The sequence below is a fragment of the Phodopus roborovskii genome, unplaced genomic scaffold (genome assembly GCF_943737965.1).
Source record: "Phodopus roborovskii unplaced genomic scaffold, PHOROB, whole genome shotgun sequence".
NCBI lineage: Eukaryota > Metazoa > Chordata > Mammalia > Rodentia > Cricetidae > Phodopus > Phodopus roborovskii.
In genome coordinates, this window is record NW_026126511.1 from 51,445,353 (window position 1) to 51,469,969 (window position 24,617).

The window sequence follows — 24,617 nt, forward strand, 5'->3', positions numbered from 1 at the left end:
GCCCTGATCCTTTCCCCTAGACAGGATGTCCAAACTTTGACATTTTACTAGGCAATGGTACCAAGCAGCCACTCAGTTGCCCATGCCAAAACCCTAGGAGTCACTCTTGTATCCTCCTTGTTTCTATTCCCCATATCCAAAGATTCCTAAGCCTCTGTAGCCTTACTTGTGCTTCCTCACAGATGGACAGTGAATCACAGCGTCTTCCCTGCTCAGAACATTAACACATTGTCTCTTTAATTGCCTGCATGGTTCTTCTTCCCTTTGGCTCAGCTAATTTCTGTTTCTCCCATAAGTCCCTGCCCCATCTTAGGAAGAACTTATTAGATCTCCCACTGGTCAGGCAGAGAGATAGCTCAGTGGGTAAAGTGCTTGCTGCCAAACCTAACAACTTAAGTTCTCTTACCAAAACCTCGTGGTAGGAAAAAAGAACTGAGGTCTTTTGGCCTCCACTCACTCTATGGTACTTTTACCCCTTCCTCCCAACACCCAAAATTGTTTAGGCCTGGTGCTAGTTCCCCAATAGTGTAAGGTTTTCACAGCACCTGTACTTTCCTATAAATGGTGAGAGTTGTAATTTATAAGATCATTAATTCCTGTTTTTTTTTTCTCATTAGATTAGACAGTAAGAAAATGTGGTTATTTTCTTTGCCCTTAACATTCTTAACATCTAACAAAAATACAAAATACACACAGCACAGACTAAGCGCTAAGTAGTTACTTAGGAATATTTGCCTGTATATTGAACAAATAATTCCTTTTTGTTTTATACCTCACTTCTCTCTCATTGCCCCCCAAGTTCAAGTGCTCATTATTTCTTGCCTAGATATAGCGTCTCCAAAGGGGTTTCTGCCACACCCCTTTGTTCTCTAGTATCCTCATTAAGAAAATTCTGTGGGATTGTTTTAAAGATCCATTTTTAAAATTTTTATATGTATTTGTATGTCTATGTGTATGTGAATGCAATGCTGAGCTGGAATTATAGGCAGTTGTGAGCTGCCAGACATGCAGGCTGAGGGAATGGAACTCAGGTCCTCTTAAAGAGCAGTATATACTCTTAACCTCTGAGCCACCTCTCCAGCCCTTCAGTAAGTAAATTTCTAAAATACAAATCTCATATTAATTGCTTTAAGATTTTCCAATTGCACCAATATAAAAAAGTGGCACATAAAGCCATTCATGGTCTAACCCCTATCCATTTGAACAGGCTGACTCACCTCATTGCTTTCAAAGATACCCAAGCTACAGATTACAGCAAACTATCAAGCTATCTGAAATGCCAGGTTCTTCCCTACTGGTCCACTTTCTTATGATTCCACTTAGAATGCTTTCTATGGCCCATTTCTTTCTTCTCTTCTATACCAGCATAACTCATTCCAGTCCCATCTGGGAAGTTTCTTCCAAGGTGTCTTGAGACACACAGCATGATTACACCTCCTTAAAAGCTTTTTTGAGTCACACATTTCCATGTATTACATTATCTTCCTCTTTATTTTTCATGCTATTGTTGTTTGGAAACTTTGTCTTTCACTATTTATTCAACTAAGTCTCTATTAAAAGAGACTTTTTAAGTGAAAAAGTATTAAGAAACTATGATACTATATAACTTTATATATAGACGATGACTGAAAAAGAACATGGAAACTACATGAACTGTTGATGTGGCTATAACTTCATTTCTTTTATCCAGAATGTTATAAATGTCACTATTGTAGTCTTTCTTTTATATTTAAGATCATTTAAATTTATATCCTCTGCATATTATAAGATTTGTGTATAAATATTTGTGATCATAAATGCACATAAAAATATGCATGCACATGTTTCTCAGCTGTCTTCTACAAGCTCCAAGAAGCAGATAATCCAGTATCAATAAGCAACTGAATCTTGGTTTCTGATATCATTTTCCACTAATGTGGAAACAGGCCTTTTAAAAAGGAAATGGGCTCCTTAGACAAAAAGGTTTATTCCAGGGTAAAAGGTAAGTATGAGATGTACTACCTCGTGATACAAGCAAGTAAAGGAGTAGGGGGGTACTTAGAAGAAGAAGAAAGGAGAAAGGAGAAAGGAGAAAGAAGAAGAAGAAGAAGAAGAAGAAGAAGAAGAAGAAGAAGAAGAAGGGAGAAAGAAGGAAGAAGAAGAAGAAGAAGAAGAAGAAGAAGAAGAAGAAGAAGAAGAAGAAGAAGAAGGGAGAAAGAAGGAAGAAGAAGAAGAAGAAGAAGAAGAAGGGAGAAAGAAGAAGAAGAAGAAGAAGAAGAAGAAGAAGAAGAAGAAGAAGGGAGAAAGAAGGAAGAAGAAGAAGAAGAAGAAGAAGAAGAAGAAGAAGAAGAAGAAGAAGAAGAAGAAGAAGAAGAAAAAGAAGAAGAAAAGAAGAAGAAGAAGAAGAAAAGAAGAAGAAGAAAAAGAAGAAGAAAAGAAGAAGAAGAAGAAGAAGAAGAAGAAGAAGAAGAAGAAGAAGAAATAATGTTAACAGAAGCCACAATAGAAGTGCTTCTACTAGATACACATAAGACAATTGGAATATCTAAATAGTTAAATACATAGTTGAGCATTAGAAGTGAAAGGCAATGATATATGTAACTTACCCTAAGTGATTCTGAAATATTAGTACACAAATATCTAAACAAAAATACAGGTAGAGTGGCTGGAGAGATGGCAGAGCAGTTAAGAACACTTTCTGCTCTTGCAGAGGACCTTGGTTTAGTTTCCAGCACCCATAGAGTGGCTCACAACCACCTCTAACTCCAGTTCCATTGATGTCTAAAGGCACCAGACACACATGACAGACATACAGACACACAGGAAAAATACTCATACATATAAAAAAAAATCTAAATTTTGAAAAACATTTGTTGCATAGGCCATTAATCCCAGCACTCAGGAAGCAGAGGCAGGAGGATCTCTGATTTCAAGGTTAGCCTGGTCCACAGAGTGAGTTTCAGGACAGCCAGGGTTACACAGAGAAACCCTGTCTTGAAAAACCAAGAGAGAGTATGTGTGTGTGTGCGCGCACATGCGTGTGTGTGCATGCGTGTGTGTTCTAGAGCAAAGATAAATGAGAACAGGCAAATACAGAAATGGAATGCAGAAATTAAGATCTACTCATGTAGACAATGAATAGGTAAGTAGGGAAAACAGAAGGGCCTTGTTCACAAGAGAATGCTGTGGGCTGAAAATGTGGAGAGGCTAATAGATGTGTTCTGTCATTTTGCATCCATCATGTAAACTGTATCAGTAATTATGAATGTTGAACATGAAGGAAACTTCTGATGAGTAGGCTACAATGACAAATGTATGTGATACTCTGAAACAGGAAACAGAATCTGTGCAGTTTCAGTTGACAACATATAATCTCCAGCTAATTATGAGTAAACATCAAATACAGCTTGAAAGCTATATTCTTCAAATCCATCAAGGGCTGAAAGTTTTCCAAAACAAAGGGTGCTTTAAAAAAAAAAAAAAAAAAAAAGATAGGACAACTATGTTCATCAACTGTCCCAAGACAGGCTCCTGCAAGGTAGGGAGGAACACTATAAAGGGCCAGCCTAGAAAATTGTAATATAATGGTAAAAATATGTTCAAGTGTAAGTTTAGTTTATTGAGTTATCAGGAAATAACACTCCCAGGAATACAGACATGAACAGTCAAGTCCCCTGTTTGCCTGAGAAAAGTTCAGGGACAGGGAGGTAGGATTGAAAATACGTATATTTGGAGAGAAAGAGAACCTTTCCTCCCACAAGAGGCAGCAAATGACATGGATGATCTTTTAACTTTTTGTAACTATAAATTTGAAATTATTTCTGATTTGATGGGGCCCCTTTTTTTTTTTTTTTTTTTTTTTTCCTTTTTTGGTCTTTGAGTTCATTTTAAAGAAACAACAGAAACATAAAGGGGTCTTGAAAACTGGTAAATAAGCTGGGCATGGTGGCGCACTGGGGAGGCAGAAGCAGAGTTCTAGGCCAATCTGGTTTATGTGGTGAATTCCAGGACAGGAGGATCCACACAGTGAGAGCCTGTTGGATGAAAAGAAAGAAAACTGCAAACTGCTAAACAGTTTTTAAACGATTCGCTTGTGTGTTGTTTTTAAGTTACTGTTCAAAATACTTTCCCATTCTGATGTCTGTTTCCTTTTGAATTATGATGTTTTTACTAAGTTCACACGTTGAAGCCAGCATTCCCTCAGTTACTCATTAAAAACGGTATGGGGAGGGGCGCCCACTGAGATTTCAATTCGTTTTCCAAAAAAATCCACATTTACCATTCATTTGCTGGTAATTACATTCTAGTTTACAAAAGTAAAAACCTCAGATTTTAAATATGACGTGGATTCTACTCTATGACAAGAACACACAGAGCTAAAACTGAGTGGGAGGAAGTGGACAAGACACAGATGATTAAGCCTTTCTAAAAGACAGCTGGGAATTTACACCCCGGTACCCAAATACTAAATACTTCCTAATCAGTGGTACTCTGTAGACTGGTAAGGTGTAGCATGTTTTGTAGTTGTAAAGTTTAAATTGAATATTCTTCCAAGGATTTTTAGTCATGAGGGTGATGACCCATATAAAATCACTTTTTTCCCTTTGAAATTTAGCTCAGGAATTTGCACCCTCTTGTGGTGGAAAGGAATTTTTCTCCACTGGCTTTCTGTTCAGACACAAGAACTCTGAGACTAGATTTTGGTTTCTCCCATTTTAGTGACTCAGTAAGGATTTATGGTTTGCTACATAAGATTTTAAACAAAACTGGATAAATACTCTAGAAGACATGGCCACATCAATTTTAGTTTGAGCAAAATGTAGATAGGGAATACTGCTCAGCATGTCACTTCTTGATCTGATTGTTAAAATCCACTTCTCTTTCAGTTGTACCTCAATAATGCAAACCATGGCAGCCTTCTCCAATTCCCTTACTCTTTAGTTCTTAAGAAGGTCTCCTATCTCCCGCTTTAACACTCATAATAACAGGATACATCTTCTTCTATTTAAAACTTACACTTTTTTAGGGTGTGGAGCCACAAACCTGTAATACCAACACTCAAGAGACTAAAGCAGGAGTATTATCAGTGTGGGCTACAAAGTTGAGTTCTAGGCCAGCCTGAACTCTATAAAAAGATGTATTTTTAAGTTATGATTCATCACAAGTTGTTTATAATAAAAACTAGAGGAAACATAACCAATATATTCCTGGTTTTTAAACAGTTGGGTTCTTATTTTAAAAAAAAAAATCATTTGATAGCTCAGGAGCAATTGTTGATTTTGCAGAGGACAGGCTTGGTTTTAGTACCCACATTGTGGATCACAACCATCCCTAACTCCAATTCCCTGGGATTTCACACCCTCTTCTGACATTTGAGGGCACATAGAGCATGCACATACTTATGTGTAGATAAAACAAGTCATACAAAGAAAATAATTTTTCTAAAAATCCATGAGAATTAAAGAAAACGTAACTAAACATAACCCTAAACTGTTGTCACTTAGGAGCAATGACAGTTTTTCTTTTTAAAATGTTCATCTTAATTACCCAAGTGGTAGGGAGGATGTCTTGCAAGCAAAAAATCTTGAACTGTCACAGAGCCATTTTAAAAGGCAGTTTGCCTAGCTCCTGTATTCTCACCAGCTGTTAAGACAGCAGCATTTCTAATCCGAACATCAAGTATCATCTGTAAAACAAAAATACTAACTACTTCATAGAGATACAGTGGGCAATGCGAACGTCTAACCCACAAAGCGCTTGATACAGTAGGCATTATATTATCAGTACCCCGGTGGCTTTTACAACTTTCTCAGGGCTTCGTACAACGGAAACCTATCTTTGTGAATCCATAATTTACTACAACATTAATTTTTTTTTTTTTTTGAAAAGCATCCGAGTGATGTCCAAAAGATCGTACATCGCCCTCCAAACCAGAACCGAAAGCTCGGGTAAAAGGCTGGCGGACTGTGGGCGGGTCGCGCGCCTCCGGGTCTGAAGGGATGAGGAAGAGGGAGGGTGCTCCAGGGTGTGACAGCTGCGCACTGGTCGTCGGACGGAACCATAAAGTTCCTACCTCATGAAGTGGTTCGAGGCTTAGGTGCGACAGATCCGTGAGGTGCTAGTGGGAGGCGAGGGCTCCAAACCGGTGCGCTTTAAGTTCCTGTGCAGCCTTGCAAGCTTCAGAGGCGGCACCCTCGGTGGTTAGGATTTTGTTTATTTTGTTTGTTTTTTACGAAACGCTTAAGATGGACCCTAATTTGTTTCCTCTCAAAGGCAGAGAACTTGTGTGTTCCAGGAGTGGTGTCTGAAAGGTGAACATCTCCACTGCGGCACAAGGGCGATGCTGGCACACACGCACGCACAAGACACAGGAGACTGGAACCGAGGAAGTGGAGCGCCTTGCGCCACGACGATTCGGCGCATGTGCCGGGGAATGGGGGGGGTGCAGAAGTTTTCCGCATGCGCAACAGGGTCGCGGGTGGGGGGGTGCGGCCGAGACAGCTGAGGAGGCAGCCCGCGTTCCCGGCATGCCCCGGGGCGGCGGGGTTGGCTCTAACGAATTTGAATGAGGAGACTCAGCGCTTTCGGCGCCATTTTCGAGTGATGCCTGATCTCATCAATCTAGCGGGACGGAAGGGATAACCTGTCCGAGCGTAACGCGACGCCTGGATCGCGCCGAGAAATCATCAAAAAAAAAATAACTTAAAACCAAAGGGCAGTCGGGCGGAGCTTTGCCAAATACGGTAAGAGCCTGAAGAAGTAGCAAAGCGGTCTCCGGAGGTGGCAGCGGGGGGACCGGCGGACCGTGAGGGGTGCAGGCAGCGGGCTCCGCTTCTGCCCTCACTCCCATCCTGGAGACCCCCCGGAGGCCGGGGCCACTTGGGTGTCCACCCGCGAGCGGGCGGCGTCTGGCCGACTGGCGGGAGCGCGGAGCGGCGGCGCTGGGGGAGGGGAGGCGCAGTTTGAGCGGGACGCGGCCGAGCAGCCGCCGCCCGACCTGTCAGCGCCACCGGCCGGGCGCTAGGCCCGCGCGCCGTCGACTCGCTCGCGGCTCCCTGACAGGAGCGCCCCTCGGGCTCGGGGCGGGCGGGCGGGCGGGCGCGGGAGGGGCGTCTGCCCGCGGTGCCCGGTGTGCGCGGCGGAGCGCCGGGGAGAGGCGGCCCGGCCCGGGGTCGGGACGCGGCGGACAGATAGATGCTGGACACTAGCTAGCTCGGTCATTTTGTCGTTGCTCTCCCGGCGGTACCCTCCCTCTCTGTCTCTCTGTGTCTCTCTCGGGGGGAGGATGTTAGGGTGAAAGGAAAGATGGGGGCTTCGAGCTTGCAATTCCCTTCCGTCGCGCGCTTGGGACACTTCCCTCACCCGGTCCTTGAAACGCGCGTCCCAAGGAAAAGTAGTGTGAAACTCGCTGTCTCCTGCGGACAAGCCTTTGCTCCGACGACTTAACGGTCATTTCTGCAGTTCTCACCTTTTCCTGGGAACTCTTGACGCTGAGGCGGAAGAAAGCGGGGTTGGTTCCCTTTAGGGCTTTCTTTTTCCCTAGTTGGCTTTTTGTCAACCCGGAGTCGACAACTCTTGGAGAAGCCCGTGACAGCTTTGAGTGTAGGTATTCTGCTGGCACTAGGCTTTGTGAAGAGCCCACATTAAACCCCCGGGAGATCTTGATCCCTTCCCTCCCTTACAGCACCCCTAGATTAACCCTTCGCCGCTGAGCTAATGTGACATTCTACCTCAGGGTCGCACGAATCAGGGTTCCGAACATTCTGGAGATGCTTTTGCAGCAGCTACTGAGTTAATTGCAGAGAGGAGTAAGGCTCCCTGGAAACCTCTTTCCGTTCCGGGCAGGCCCCCTGCAGAGCTTTCTCCCGGTGGAATTGGATCAGAACCCAGGATTTGGTGTCTGTCTGTGAAGACTGGGGACCCGCCCTCATTTAGATCCTTTCCAGGAGAGTTAAGAGCTCAATGTGATGTTTTTCAAATCGTGTCTAACGGAGCTCCCCAATGCCGCACTTCTTACCCCCTGATTGGCTGGAAGGAAGCGGGACTGGGGGGTTTGAATGTGGACGGAGGATCTGATAATTCTCCACCTACGGAAAAACTGTTTGCTCAGAGAACTACTCAGATTGATACAGGAAAGTAAAATGAAGATTTTTTTGGTTTTTGGGTTTTGTTTTGTTTTGTTTTTTACAAAGTTGGTGCCCGATAGGGTTGTTTCTTACATAAGAGCCTTTCATATGGTTCCGAGATGTGTATTAAAAAGTAAAACTAAAGAAGCAATTTTCAGAAAACTTTCTGCTCTTGCAGTTCACAAGATCTATTTCTCTCTGTTCTTCATTGGTTGAAAACTGTGCCAAAGGATCTAAGCTGTTTGTTTTTTCCTTTGATAGAAATTTTTCATCTTAGCCTTCATGTATTTATTGGATGAAGATTATGGGAAAATTGTTCCTTTAATTTTGTTGAAAATAAACTTCAAATTATCTGTTCTACATTTTTCATAAAAATTGAGTATATTCTTAATACTTTGCAACACTGTTTTAAAATGTTTTCCTAACTCAGCCATTGCAGTGGTTTGACATTTTTAATTTACAAGACATTAATGTTTCTTCATTACTAATATAACAGGTAAGTATACACAGATGAGCTTGTATGATAGATTATTTTTCCTCTGACAAATTCGTTATGAGGAAGTGTGTCGTATACAGGAGCCCATTTGTGTTGCTTTATTTGGTTGGTTTCAGTTAGTTTTTGTTTGGTGTTGCTTGAAACAGCCAGTCAGTATTTACTCCCTTGCTTGTCATTCCTTTTAGTTGCATCTTGATAACTGTGGTTTTAAAAGAGTAGATGATTTTGAAGGGAAGTTTTAAATTTTTATATTTTATAAATAATTGAAATGTTGAGACATGGTTTCTATTTTCACTTTAAGACAAGTATACATTATTAGAAATATCCAAATGAAAACATTTTAATTTCTGTTAATAAGTATGTTCTATTTTGTATTAATTCCATAATAATTATTACTTTCATAATAATTATTACTGGACCCACAATCCTTTTTTTCTAAATCTGTTTATTTTGAATCTTTTCATAAAATTATCTGTAAAATTTGATTTAATAAAATTGTAGATCTCGTTTCTATTCTACATGTAATTATATCTAAAGTGCCAATGCTAATGAGTTTTGCTTTTCACTGTTGGTTTATGAATTTTAATTTTTATTCAAATTATGTAGCCGGGAGAGAATTATGAGAGTGGGGAAAGGTTTAAATTTCACAAAACCATAATTTTTTTGGCACTTCTTTGGTTTATAAGATTTTTTTGTTTTGAGGGTGTTTTGAATGAAGGGTTTTTTTTTCCTTCTGTTTTTGTTTTACCAACGTTTTGAAAGAAGTGATTGGGCCTTTATTTAAACTAATTCACTTAAAGCTTTAGAACATACCAGCAGCTAAATAAATTTCATAACATTCAAAATATTTCTGTCTTATATAATGCTAGACAGGAGGGACAATTCCAGTAGGAATATACTTACTTATTTAAATGTTTAAATGCAGTTATCTGTGTTTTTCTAAAGAAACTGATTATTCTCATTTTTTATTCTGTTGTGAAGGCTGCAAAAGTCATTTATTACCACAGGAAAACAGCACTGGAGAATGGTACTGCCATCATAGTTCTCCTGGCGCTACATTTACATACTGTAGGGGAGAGGGAACAAAAGTACCAGTTTCTCTGGTAGCATTTATTTTCATTTGTTTGTTGTTTACACTGTTTACAATTAAAAGTCTAATTTTAGACGATTTAGAAAAAACCTGTTGTCTTCAATGTACATTTAGAAAATATAGCCTAAGGTTTTTGTGTTCAATTAGACTAGTATATGTTTTAATGTTTATCAGGAACCACACCTAAGAATAAAAATTTCAAAGCAGTGTTCACATTCCAGATTCCATGTTTCCTTCTCCTTTATGTGCTATCTTTTAGTTTTGGTTTCATGAAGTCTGTGTACAGTTTTATTTCTATTATTCAGGTGTTTATGTGTAGTAACTATTAAGAATGTTGAAAAAACCTTCAGTATAGAACTTCTGGTCAGCTGATTGAGTTTACAGAAAGAAAAAAATATTTCTTCAATAAGCTTTTAACAATTAGATTATAAAGCTACAGTTATGGAAATTTCATAAAAATTCATCTCAAGTCTTAAAATGTTTCCGACCTTAAAGATACTTTTGTCTTTTTTATTTTCTTTTGTTTAAATGACACTTAATCTCTACATTGATTTCTTTTTAACCCCTTTTATGAGAAACAAATAATTAACATGATTATAATTAGGACAACATATTTTAGAAAAACTTGTAAGGCTATACATAGTTTGTCCTTTTTATTTTTTAACTGCACAAACATAGAAGCACTGTATGCTTTGCAATTAATTTTGGTATGTAATTAGATTTCAAACTAGGACTTGCTGTAACTTTGTGGTCTCAAATGTCATAAAACCAAAGGAAATCACTAATAAAATACCACTTTATTTCAACTAAGTGTTGAAAATGAAATTAAGCGTTTTATTTTAAGAGGTTACAGTATTAGAACTTTAAAACTGATAGTTTGTCTTAAGCATGATGTCTATTTTAAAATATATTACTAATATATAATATCTGGTTGTTAGTGTGTACAAATGCTCATAAATTATATAAACAACACTTTTGTGTAGGTAATGTCTTTGCTTATTTTTCTTGCCTATATAAAAGATGCTTTAAATGACTTTGAGAAAGATTTCAGATAATGTAGTTAATTAATAGTAAATGTGTGTGTGTATGTGTGTGTGTGTTTTAACAATTTTTTTGAAGTTGTGAGTTTAGCGTGTTTTTATTTAAACCCATCTTATTTCACCAAAGAAAAATTACACAGGAAAGATTTGTGATATTTTCGAAGCATAAATAATAAACTGTAATAAATTTGAGTTTTACTTTTTCTTTTAGTCATATACATTAGATTTTATACCCAAACCTCTTTTGTATATAGTAGTTTTACACTATTTCAAAACATATATTATTATATTAAAAGTTAACATTTGAGTTCCTGTCATTTTGTTTGTATTTTAAATTTGTGATCCTATATTTCAAGGCACTCAAATATTTAAAAAATCTTTATCTTTCGAAAAATATGGAAAAATGTCTATAATTTTTCAAGATAAGATAACTTGAACTGATGTTTCTTAGACATAAGATGACGTGGAGTTTTTATTTTTTCCCATTAAACAAAATTTAGCAACAGGAATAAAGGGGCTTTTGGTTTTCATTCTTTCTTTCATCAGCCATTCTTAAGTAAAAGTAGAAAACTCCCCCAAAGCATTATGACTCATATGCAGTACATTTATCCCTCTGGTAATTTAATAATTTGATATTTTAATGTACTTGTTGTCAGTTAAGTCATTAAGATCCAGAAAGGTGAAACAGATGGGGGGAAAAAAATGAAGTTGCATTTCACCTCTATTTGGAAGCATTAAAAGACTAGTAGTGGTCCATTTTAAATTTTTTAAATTGGTTAGAACTGTAATATTAAAATATTTGGAAATGTTCAGTCAGGTATAGCAAGACTGAAGTAGAGAATAATGGTAACTGTCATAATTGATACATTTAGTAATTTTAGGGGAAAATTAGTCAAATTTTATCCATATCCCTTGCATAATTTTTAAGCTATATGGGCTTTAGAAACAAAGAATATTTTTTATAATCTTCCTTAGTCCTTTCAAAGCTGCCTACATAATGCATACTAATCTATGCTGCTTTGGAAATGAAGAGAAATGAAAGCAGAAACTTATCTGATTTGCTTGAAGAGGCTTTGGGTGATAATGCATATCGCAGGTGTTCTTAATCAAGTTATTTTCTGTTCGAAAAACATTTTCATAGTAGATGTACTTTAAGCTTTGCAAGACGGGGTTATTTGCAAGATTTAACTCTGTTCAGAGATCAACTAGAACTATAAGAGATATTTCTATCTGTTGAGTGTCTTCATATAATAATACATGACATTTTTATTGCAGATTTTAACCTTTAGAAGAGAACCAATTCTGGAAAACAACCTAAGTTTCTTTGACTGAATGCTGGCGTAATGCATTGGAACAGGATAGAGGATTAAGGTATACTAATGTGGTTTTTTGTTTTTTGTTTTAAGTCAGAGTTTTAACTCTACAACCAGCCTGAAACTGTCCTGACACTACTTATTTTCCTGCCCTGGCCTTATCCTTAGTGCTGATATTGTAAATATATGTCAATGTGTCTGCTTTGTACTAGTACATTTTCAAAATATATCTTTGTAATGTAATTGGACTTAATAGTAATGCTAAAACATTTAAGTGATCTAAAATCAACAAGTAAAGAATAAACAGAAATCTTGTAAATTGGCTTCTTGCTTCTTAAAATTCAGATGTTTAACAATATATTAGATGTTTTTATAGTGCTATAATAGATTCACCTGAATTTATTATCATCCCCCTACCCCCGCCCCTTACCAAAGTATACATGATGTTTTATTTTCCTTTTTCCTAAAGGTGTTACTACAGTGTGCTATGTAAGGTATTTAATTATGTAGTGGACTTTATTCTTACAAAATGAAGTGTTTAAGTCAAGTGGAATTTGGTGCTTGGCTGTTTGACAAGTGGGGAAGTAGATAGAGCGTAAAAATTAGATAAGATTAATGAAAATATTTTAAGAAAAGCTGAAGTATTCTAAGTGCTCTCCTAACCAAAAGTCACAGTTTGGTTGAAACTGAGAAACCTACTTTCTTAAGCAGAAACATGTATCTTACTCACAGATACTCAGAACATTGTTAATATCAAAAGTTATAGCAGTCTAATGATAAAATTATAGATTGCTTAAACTTCTGTTGACTATTGTCTTAACCTCCAAAATACTTATCATAGACCATTTTTCTAATGTTTATTTTACTTTATTTTTATAGTTTTAGTTGAGCATTTCAGATAATATTCAGCTTAAACAATTTTTGTTTCCTAGATGGTAATTTGATATAATAAAGGTGAATTTACTGAACATTATTACTAAATATTACTTGGCTAGTTTTTTTTCTAGTAAAGTGTTAGCCATAAGTTTTAGTAATATCTGCTAAATAGAATGAGAGTTGCTAAAATATAACTAATTTTCTTTAGATTCTTTTAACTAAAAATATGTAAGTAACAAATAGAAAATCACAAAGACTTGTTTTCTTAAGAAGTGTAACTTAATCTTAAGAGCAAATTATAATTTTCGTGCTCATAAAACTGCTTTTAACTTTAACCAATATAAACATTTTAGAACAAATTCCCAGGTGTGTTTAAGAATGCTAGAATATTGAGATAAATATTAAAATACTAAAATGCTGGAATTTGGTAGTTTTATATTATAAAATAGACAAGCCAGACGCATATCTGTTAATAGTTGAGATGAAATAGAAATCAGAGTTTAAATAAGGGTGAATTCTGGTACTTTATGTTACATTGATGTCTTGGTGATTTTTTTTCAGATACACAGTATATATAAGTTTGATCTTAAATGTTATAACAAAACAGTTTTAATGGATGCAAAATGAATAAAATTTTCTCCTTTCTATCTTAATATTGATATGAAAATGGAGTCTGAAACAAAAAATTTGAAGTTTAATTTGCCACTTTTAACCCAGATAATTGACAGAGCTTTAATAAGTTAAATGAGGGAGAAAGCAATATATGAGTTTATAGTATAGATAAAGATTTAAATGCACAGTTGTTCTAAAAGTAGAGTTCAAAATTTATGATACCTGAGTTTCAGAATTTACTGAACACAAATATTTGACATTATCATGTGATTTTTCTCTCTACAATTATAAAATGGCTTATTAACATATGAATTTAGCTTGTTAAATAATTTAGTATCTAAAAGCATTAGTATAGATGTTAAAAGTTTTTTGTTTACTTCTTATAGAGTAAGAAACCTTAACTTGGCTAAATAATGAAAACTGTTACAGTTATGTGTGATAAGGTGTCCTTTAACCACCCTTTCAAGGACATGAAATACCTCAAATTTGCGAATCTCTCCCATTCTCCTTTAATACATAGTTTATTAGGTAAGAATTTGAAGAAAGATATTTATTGTGTTGATTTAAATTTCTTAATTAAAATTTTTTCCCAGTGATAGAATTATATTTTGAGTGTAATATTTATACTTGCAGTTAAAGACATAATCAGGGCTCCAGAAAAAATAATTGCCCTTTGCCCTTAAAGTACAGTTTTGCTATCATTGTTTATGTCTTACTGAAGTATTTATCTTAGGGTAAAAAGAATACTTTAATAAACTAGGATTGGGTAATTTAACATCTGTGATTATATAATACAACTTCATAAATATGACTTATATTTTAAGATATTTGTCAGTGGAATCAAGTTTTCTTTGATAGACATTTTAAAGTATTGCAAAGATTTGCTAAATAAAAGACACAATTAACAAACATTGTACATTGTAATTGTTTATTTGAAGCAGTTCCTTATATGTATTTTGTGGTTTTCTAAAAGTAACAAATATTCCTAATTTATTTGTATTAGTTTTCTTCAAGTAAGGCCTAATGTATCAGAAGTAATACTTTCTGATCAACATTTTTTTCAATAGGCAGTATTTAATAAATTTTAAGCCTTTAAATTTTTTGAAAATAGCTTTGAAGTAGAATTTCTGTTCTCAGCACTATGAACCACACTTTAAACATTTAATATTACTTTGATATCAGAGTCACTTGAAAGAAAACATGTGGCATGTTTCAAATGTGATTTCTGTAATTAATCAAACCATTACCATTTCTATATGTCTAAATGTCATAAATTAAGTTTTAAATTCCTTTCATACTAAATAAATATATTCAAAATTGCCTTGTTAATTCTGTGGGTTTTTTTTTTTTTTTTTTTTTAATGTGTATACTTTATTCCTAACATTCTTCATTGGTGGCTAAGTGGAAAAGTTTTTTATTATTTTTGATAAAAGATTATAGTTTTGCAGAATACCTAAATTTACTCTATTGTCACTATTTAACACTTAATTTTTTTAACCTTAAAACTAACATTCAAGACTAATTATTATTAAATTTAATGCCTAATTCTAATCTGTGTTGGTTTTTTTTGTTTTGTTTTGTTTTTTTTACAATACCATCCAAACTTTGTTTTATCTATTTCTGAGGCAATGCTTACAGGGTTAAAAGATGATTTGCATTTAAACGTTTAGATCTGTAGACAACATTTTATTACATTTAAAGCATTTTAACAGAATAAGCTTTAATATTTTTGGCCTAACTAAGACTTTACCTCTAATACACATAATATACATTTAAACTAGATTACACCTAGAAATTTTTGATTAGTTGTGATTTTGAAATTTTTATTTTATTATTGTGTATGATGGGGTGGTGTATGCACAGAGTTCAGAGAGCAGCTGTGTATTAAATCAAGTCTCTCCTTGCACCTCAGTGTGTTCCAGAGTTGAAACTCAGATTGTCAGGACTGCATAGCAGGTACCCTACCCACTGAGCCATATTGCTAGCCTCAGTTGTAGTTTTTGTTAACTCTTTTAGGCTAGGTCTAGGAATTATTATAGCTTGGTGGTAGGGCACTTGACTGGCATGCCACAGCCCCAGAACAATTCCTGGACCCCCAAAGAGGAGGGGGGCGATCATTGGCTGGACTCTTAATGCTTTATTATTTGCTGTTCTAGAGATTGAACCAAAGGTCTTGTATTAGCATACTCTCTACCACTGAGCTATATATCTAGTGCTTGAATCTCAGAGTTTGAATTTTGTTTTGTTTTGGTTTTTTGGTTTGTTTGCTTGTTTTTCAGGGAGGGGAGTGTTGTTCTATTTTGTTTTGTTTTGTTTTGTTTTTCTGATAGTACCTAAGGCAGCATATGATAGTGATTGAGTACATGATGCCTGGGAGGGAACCAGGGATATTTTGTGAGTAAAAGTGCAATTTTATTTCTTGATTGGAATTTGTCCAACTAGTGAAGTCTGTGTATTCACTCTTGACAGATGCTTAAAACTCTTTAGAAAGTTTTGGTAATTGAGTAGTTAATGTCGTCACCTTAGAGGCTGAAATTATTATGTGTTACTAACTTTTTTTAGATACATTGTAGGTTCCCTCTCTAACGAAAATATTAATTTTGTCTTTTCACCTTACCGTTTTGAAATTCCTTCTTAAATAATGATACAAGTGGATTTGGCAAGTGAATTATTGAGAAGCACTTTTCTTGAGATAGTTGTATATGCTTTTTAAATAGTAGGGGCATCAGTGGTAAAGAAGCAAATGTCACCACCATAGCAATTGTCCCTTATGAGAACTGGAGTTGGGTGATTGCTGCTGCTTGTCAGCAGAGTGCTCAGGGTATGATCGTAGTTTTGCACCCAAGTGGAAAGGTTTTCCATGTGTGGTTTGCAGACTAGTCTCTTTGAAAGATACTTTCTTACTGGTGTGCCCTTAAGAGGATAGTAAATATTTGTGGTTCTTGGACTTTTTTTTAAACAGTTTATTCAGTGCTGTTATATTTAATTTTTATTCAGGAAATTTCACCTGTGAGAGTTGAAAAATCCATACTTTTAAGATAATAGACTAGGAAAACTTAGTAGTAATTAGGTTGCTGGTGCCACAAATTCAGATATACACATATGTGAGAAAGAGAAGCTATGGCCATACAGGAATATTTCTTTCACTTTGAAAATGCATCTTCCTTTTATAGCCTCATATAAAAAAGGCTGAATTATTGTTAATTTCACTACAATAAAAACATTCTATATTTCATGTTGTCAGTAAGTAGAACCAACATAAGCCATAGGTGAAAAACCCTTCAACTTTTATATTTCTAGTCATACTTTATGAGTTCTTAAAAACCTACCATATCAAATTCTATGTCTTCTGGAAATTACTTTTTAATTTCAAGTAATATAGTTTTATAGATGTGTATACTTCTTTTTGCACAAACTTGCATAACTACATAATGTTTTTCTCCCATTTTATGTGCATAATTACAGTTTTAGGTAAACGTCCTGTTAAAGTTCTGGTTTCATTTATAAGACTTTGGTAGAAAACTAAGAAGTGACGTTTAGTTTTGTGTTAGCCAGTGCCCTATTTTAAAGTCTCACATTTGCCATTGTATTTTTAAAAGATAACCATCATTGCTCCTTGGTTATCATCATTAAAATCACTTGTTATATTTTTGGTTGTGAGCCTAGCCTTTAACGGCTGGGCCATCTCTCCAGCCCTAAAATCACTTCTGATCCATCTCCATGCTTAATGTTTGCTTTACCAGTCATAGTAAACTCAGAATGTCATTTCTTTGGTATTACTAACAAAAATGGCTTTTGTCACATTGTGTGTTTATTTATCTGAATTCATAATTGAGACCACAGCCTATTCTTGCATTATGAAATTATAAATTGAAATTGCTTTTTTAGGCTACTGCTGTTTTTAATATGTTGATATAGTTTGACAGATAGACATACTAATACTACACATGCTTAACCTAAAAGTTAGATGAATAATCCTCTGTTGAAAATATCTGCCACCCTGATTGACTCCTGCTGAATGTTTGTGGCCTAGACTGACTAATAGAATGAGCTAAAGTGAAGTATTTTTTCCTGACTTGCTTAATCAAAATTTTGGTCCTAGATGTCCACAATTTATGGTTTTTACAAGCTCTAAAGGAGCCCCTCCCTACCCTCCCTCCCTCCCTTCTTTTTCTTTTTCTTTCTTTCTTTTTTTTTTTTTTCTTTAGGGAGCACCACAAATGAGGTGGGGCAGTGGCAGGAGTAGAAAGGATTGTTCACACCAAACCATGACATGTGGCTCATCCACTATTATCCCAGCTATTGGCTATCTTGGATCTAACAAAGTTCAGTATCTAATTAGGAATCTTCTCATTTCTACAGCACTTCTAAGTATTGGCATTTCCTTAGTCATATGAAGAACAATCTGTTTTCAGAACTTTTATTTTTGTGAAATGTTTTGATACAGATTTTGGCCCTATGTTAATGTTATACGCACTTGAGAGCAGTTGGCTGGAGAGATGGCTCAACTACCAGGAGAGAGCACTTACTGCTCCTGCAGAGAACCCAGGTTCAGTTCCCTGAACCCACATGGCAGCTCACAGCCCTAGTTTTAGGAAATTCAACACCTTCTTCTGGCCTCTGTGGACACTAGCCATGCAAATAGTGCACAGACATACAACATACATGCAGGTAAAGCACCCATACATACAATAGAGGTCAAAAATAAGATAAAAACATTAAAAAATAAATGTTCATTTCTGCACAGAAGTAGCTATGTAGCTATTTTTCTTAATTGTATTTTGTTTCCTACCCTTTTTTTTTTTTTTTTTTTTTTTTTTTTTTTTGAGACAGGATTTCTCTGTGTATCTTTTTAGACCAGGCTGGCCTCAAACTCACAGAGATCACCTGCCCTTGTCTCCCAAGTGCTGGGATTAAAGGTGTTTGCCGCCACCACCCTATTTTTCTTAAATATATTTTCACATCTTAGGGAAAATACAAAAGTTTTTCTCTGGTTTGTGGAGCACTTGACAAAGTCATAATAATACAGTTAAACTTATAGTACACCCCCTATTATATAATGTGACATAGTCATACTGCATAGCCATTAAAATAAGAGTTGTGTATGTTATTCCTGGATGACTGTACTCAGCAAAAAATTAACCTTTGAGGAAAATTGTGTATATAACAGTTAAATTTGTAGTTATAGTATAAAAAAACAAACATAGGAAATAAATACCAAATTCAAGATTGTAGTTACATCTTAAAAGAATGAGAATCAGGGCCTGGTACATCAGGATCTTATATATAATTGGGATATTGTTCAAGAGTTCAGTAGAGGTAGGTTTGGGGTGGAGATTTCATGTTAGCATTATTGAAGGGAGGATTGGTGAATTCTGAAATAAAAAGAAATGTACCTTTTTATGAGAAAGTAATCTACAAGAAATATACACTTGGAATGTTCTGGTAAAAGCATAAAGATTTTGTGTATTCTTTCAATAAGTACTTGTATGTAGTTATGTTTGCATAGTCCAGTAATTCCAGCACTTGGGAAGATGAGGCAAGAGGATCCCAAATTTAAGGCTGAACCATATTAATAAGACTGTCTCAAATAATAGGAACACAGTATGTAAATATTGTCTCACAAAAATAAAATGTTGTTGACTAACTGAAGTTACTAGGATGTTTTAAAGACTGGTCTATAGTATATTTTCCTGCTATGTTTCTCTTAGAAGTAAAGTGCAGCCATAGAAACAATTCCTTTATCACTATTCCTTTCGGGCAATTTCTGAACAATATTTTCTTTTGTTGTGGTCATAGCATAATGTTTTATTCCCACTGATTATTTTTTCCAATAAATTGTAAGCTCTTTGTGGTTTTATACATTGTATTAGAGTTCTTGTAATAGGGAAGTGTGTAGACTTTGTGTGTGTGGGTGTGCTGTGAATGAAGAGAAAAAAGGAAAATATCTTGTGATGTGCTCTTGAATTAATGTGAAATACTTGAAATTTGTGATGTCCTCAGAACTCCGCATACTTCAAGTTAGACACTAAAGCAGCAGTGTTAGCTACATTTGACATACTTGAGTTTTAAATATTCAGAAGGTAGTTTTACTGGGAAAGCACGTTTTACAGACTTAATGACAATGAATTGGATTAAAATTGTAAACACTACTGCTGGTAAGTTGTAATCTGTGATTATTATGTAATGTGTAAGAATCAGGAAACAATGACTGCTGACATCAATTGAAAATGGTTTTGCATATATAATAAGCTCAAATTTTAAAGTCTTCACTCTTTTTTCCTAGGTTTAACAATGATAAAATGAAGGTATTACTAGAACAGCCCTCTAAGAACGCCAACAATTATTTTGTAAGTATTACAGTTCCCTCCTCAGTGAGCTACCACCATTCCTACAAAAACTTACTGTTTGCTGTCATGTTTCCATTCACTTCTAATTACTTTTCTGTCTATCCTAGAATAGGATAAATCTCCCCTTGGCTCTCTATTCATTGATGTTTGATTTTAATTTAGTTTAGAACAAGAATGATTTCATTACCTTAGGCAACTTTACTAATGTGAGAAGTATTTTATAGAAAGGCCCTGTTTTTCTCCAAGTCTAAGAATCACAATATTAAATCATTTCTCCAAAGTTTACAAATAAGATCCTTTTTTAAGGCTTACATGTTTTTATTTTATGTGTGTTTGATTGCATGTATATATTTGTACTGTGCATGGTGTCAATGGAGGCCAAAAGAGGGCAATGGATCCCCTGGAATTGGAATTCTGGGGTATTTGTTCTGAGCCACCATATGGGTGCTGGAAACTCTGGTATCTACAAGAGCAAGAAGTACTCTTAACCAAGGAGCCCATTTCTCCAGCCCTAGTAAATGGTATTTTTTATCATCATTATTCAAGTTTATTGATCTTACAGTTTTATAGATTGAAAGTAGCCTCTTGAGCATTATTTTTTGTTTTTGCATTAAATTGAGACTTCTTTGTGAGAAGCTTTTTACATTTAGATTTTAAAACTTTGGGAGAAAGAAAAAACAGCAAAGGCAATCCCTTTTCTTTCTGCACACACACATACACACACACACTCACTTGCACACAGTAAAATTTTTCCTGATACATTTAAATTTGGAAAATTATAAATTGCAACAGAATGATTCTAACAGGTTAGCTGAAATTAATATATCTGTAGAAAAACTGGCATATTAAAAAGTCATGTTAAATGCACACATATAATTATTTCTATGAAAGTATTCCAGTCTCTGAAATTAACAAAAGATTCATTTCCATCTACTTCTTGAGCTATTTTTGCATCTCTCAAAAAAAAACTCAAACTCAAGTTTCTGTTCCTAATATTGTTAAGGGTTAGGTGACCCCATTTAAATGAAAGTTAGTGCTTCAGATGCTTCTCTTCCATTGTTTCACACATTGCATTAGTAATCCAAAACCCATGTATGTTAGATGACCTTATGATCACAGATGATCAGCTGTTCAACTCAGTAGTGAGAATGTCCCCCTCCCCCAGGGGGGGGGAGGGACTCACAGGGGAGGTAAGATAAATACTGAAAACTTTGTTTTACTAGTAACAAGATGCTACAAGTTGTTTTTTGGTTTTGTTTTTTCTTGTAAAAATTTTCTTTCATATTTTTATCTCTGGAAAATTAGAATGAAAACGTTTGCAAAACCCTAAAGAATCGAATACAGTCCAGGAGATTTCATGTTAATTGAACCCTTAGAAGCCAGCTTCAGCCTTCCTTCAACTTAAGTTACTAAAAATGATGGTTTTACACTTGACACTAACTCCTACTGTAGGCTCCAGCTGTGACCCACTTTACACAGCTCCGTGTGGTTTTATGTGCCAGTATCTACCTTTCTCTTTTACTGTTCATTTAATACCATATTTTCTTTTAACACAATAATTTCTTTTGTTACTACTTTTACAGACAGTGTATAAGAAGGGTTTTTGTTGATGGTGGTGGCTTTTTTCTTTTTAAATTTCTGTTTTCTTGCAGTGCTAGAGATGGAACCAGGGCCTTAAAGGAACCTAGACAAGCACTTTGCCTTCTTAGCTCTTCATCTGTGGAATATGGATGTCCTAGAAGTGGCATAATGGTATCAATATGTTAAGTGCTCTCATTTGAATAATAGTATTTTGTACTCATTTTTTAAAGTTCTAATAGAAAATTTTTGTTGCTTAAGAAATTCAAAATGTCACAGTTTTCTTGCTTTTTCTCCTTGCTTTTTCTTTTTGTAAATGCTTGTATTTCCTCCATTGCATTTTAGCTACCCAAACTTAAATTATCTATTTATGTTGTGCAAATTTAAAATATATTAGTTGAGAGGCCAGAGAGATTTGGTTTGGTTAAGAGCACTTGCTGTTCTTCTAGAGGGCCCATATCTGGTTCCCAGAACCTACAGCAGTCTACATCAGGCAGCTCACAATAAACTGTATTTTTAGCTCAAGGGAAACCATCATTTTCTTTTCTGCAGGCACCCAACCACTCAAGGCATACTTGCACATATACATTCACAGAAAAATTAATTTAAAAATACATATCATTGATAGTTTAAAAATCTTGGAGTACACATTGTTGTCCTCATTTAAGAATATTATGCCAGGAGGTGGTGGTGCAGACCTCTGGGGAGGCAGAGAGAGGCAGGCTATCTTTGTGAGTTCCAGAGCAACCTAGAGAAACTCAGTCTTATAAAACAAAATGAAAAAGAAGTATTACTCCCATGTTTTTAAATATGAAACTGAAAAGATATTAAGATATTGACCTAATAAGGAAACAAAACAGGAAGAAAAATTCACATTCAGTCCTGTTAGTATTGATAATGTTGTAATCTAATGACAACAGAAACCAGTTACTTCCTAATTCAGGAAACCTACTCAATGTTATGCTAGGAAAAAAAAAGATAGAACTACTTTCCATGTAGGAAATACATCAGGTTAGCAAGAAAATAGTGATACATAATCATATCAGTTTTTAAAGTATTGTCAATTGTTGAATTATAAATAATATAAATATAGGGGTTAATACTAGAGAGGGAAAAGGAATGTTTTCATTATTGGGGAAGTTAGAATCAGTGATAAGGCAAGTGATGAAATTTCTTGCTTTTAGTAAAAATTAATTTTTTAATTATATGTAATAGGTGGACTGAAAATTTTGTTATTTTTAATTTATCTGTGATATAAATATCTTTGTAGTATAAATTTCTGTTTGTTATGCTATGAAGGAGGAAATTTTACCTATCTTAAGTAGTTTCTTTAAAAGGAGTACATATCAAACATAAAAAAAGTAGTTACTTATTTGGAGTTGAATGATTAGTGGAGAAAGGTAACAGATACTGTCATTATTAAGGGAAGAAAAGAATGCCTTAATATACCTACTGGTAAGATGACTCACTTTTAATTTAGTATGTAAAAATCTAATTTCTGAAAGTTATATATTGCTTTATAATTCATAGGCATCAAAAAAGTTCACAGTGTTCTCTAATTTTTTAGTTGTTGGAAAAGTATTATTTTTTAGAATTAGAAAAGTTTTAACTGAATGCCAGACATTCTTTGTCCTCAAAGCCTTTAATATTTGATGTATAAGTGTTTAACAGAATGATTATTTTAAATCTGTTCCTTTTTACTTAAGCCTTAATGATATTTCTACTCTCAACAAAATGGCAACCTTGAAATTTAAGTTTTAATGCAAAATTATGGAGTCATTTTTCCCATTCTGAATAACTTTCCAGTTTCTACAAAGATTCAAATACTAGAATTTAGGAAGTTACTTTGAATATTAGAAAAGTTAAAATGGGGGCTGGGAATGTAACTCAGTTGGTAGAGCGCTTATCTAGAAAGCATGACACTCTGCCTCTGATGTCCAGCACCAAGGAAATTGGTTATAGTGGTACACACCTATAACCCAGCAGTAGTGGCTGGAGGAGGAAGAGAGGAGAAACAAGAATTAAGGTCATCCTTGACAACTTAGTGAAACTGACTACAGCCTCAGTTGCGTGATATCTTGTCTGGAGGGAGAGAAGGAGGGGAAGAAAAGTTAAAAACGTTATACCACAGGTCTGAATTTTAGTGATGTGTATGTTCCCTCCAAGTTCTTACTTAAAGAACCTTATTCTTTGGCCCTCGATCAGTGTCCCAAAATAGTTCTTACCTCTTTTCTGAAGGCTGAACATACCCAGGTCTTTCTATGTATTCTCACAGCATCAGTTGTGCTCCACTTTATCCTGCGGCATTTTATAGCAGCCCTGTAAAACCATCTGTAGAAGTAGAGCCAATGCAGTCAATGTGGCCAAGGTAAAAGATCTCTTATAAATAGGTTATTTCTGGAGTAGGCAACAACACTAACTCTTTGTCCTTAACTGTGTTAGTATATGTATAGTTGCCAGAAACACTGAGTTTGTCAGAGATGCAGACCCTACTAAGAATTAGGTTGAACAGGCATTTAATCATCATGTAGTCACTATTAAATGTGCTCATATAGGTTTAAGGTATACGATTTAATTGAGATAGGCATTTGCCACATTTTATCCAAGAGGAACCAGTGCAGGATCAGTGTACTAGAGTAACTTAGCCATGATCAGGGCTCATAAAGGAGAGAATGCTAGGGTTCTGCCCTCAAAGTCTGTATTCTATCATTATGTTCTACCAAGCATATCTATTGCTTATTATTCAAAAACTGACCCATCGTTCAGTCAAAATGATGTTATAGTTTAGACAACATCCCTAAAATCTCTAAATATTTTGTGAAGTGCAACACTTTAGGGAAATAAGATGAATTATTAGAAGTCTTACAAGATAAAAAAGTAAATATTTCTAAATAAAAATATGAATGGAAACAAAAGAGAGTTGAAGGGGGAAATTGGACAATTTGTGGTTTTCTCTATCTTTTTTAATTGCTATTCTGTTTTCGTATACAAAGAATATTAATTTCAGGTGAAGATTCCCATATATTCATATGCATAGTGAAATTGGCTTCTTAAGCAAGACATTTATCTATTTTTACCTCACCATTTAGAATGACTTATTTTTCCTTCTAAGAACATAAGTAAAACGCTGAACTATATCAAAAACCAGTAAAAAAAA

At 35.2% G+C, this 24,617-nt stretch overlaps 1 protein-coding gene and 1 long non-coding RNA gene across 3 annotated transcripts in view; one reads left to right on the forward strand and one right to left on the reverse strand.

The window, feature by feature from the left end:
* The window catches only part of LOC127230298 (GTP-binding nuclear protein Ran), a 1,116,469-nt gene that overhangs the window by 892,204 nt on the left and 199,648 nt on the right, over positions 1–24,617 (reverse strand). The window lies entirely within an intron of this gene.
* Positions 1–24,617, forward strand: part of LOC127230303 (uncharacterized) — a 55,794-nt gene that overhangs the window by 23,604 nt on the left and 7,573 nt on the right. For both annotated transcript variants that reach the window (XR_007835173.1, XR_007835172.1), the window contains 3 exons: positions 12,007–12,102; positions 19,819–19,882; positions 21,535–21,634. This is a non-coding gene — a long non-coding RNA (uncharacterized LOC127230303). The remainder of the gene's footprint in view (positions 1–12,006; positions 12,103–19,818; positions 19,883–21,534; positions 21,635–24,617) is intronic.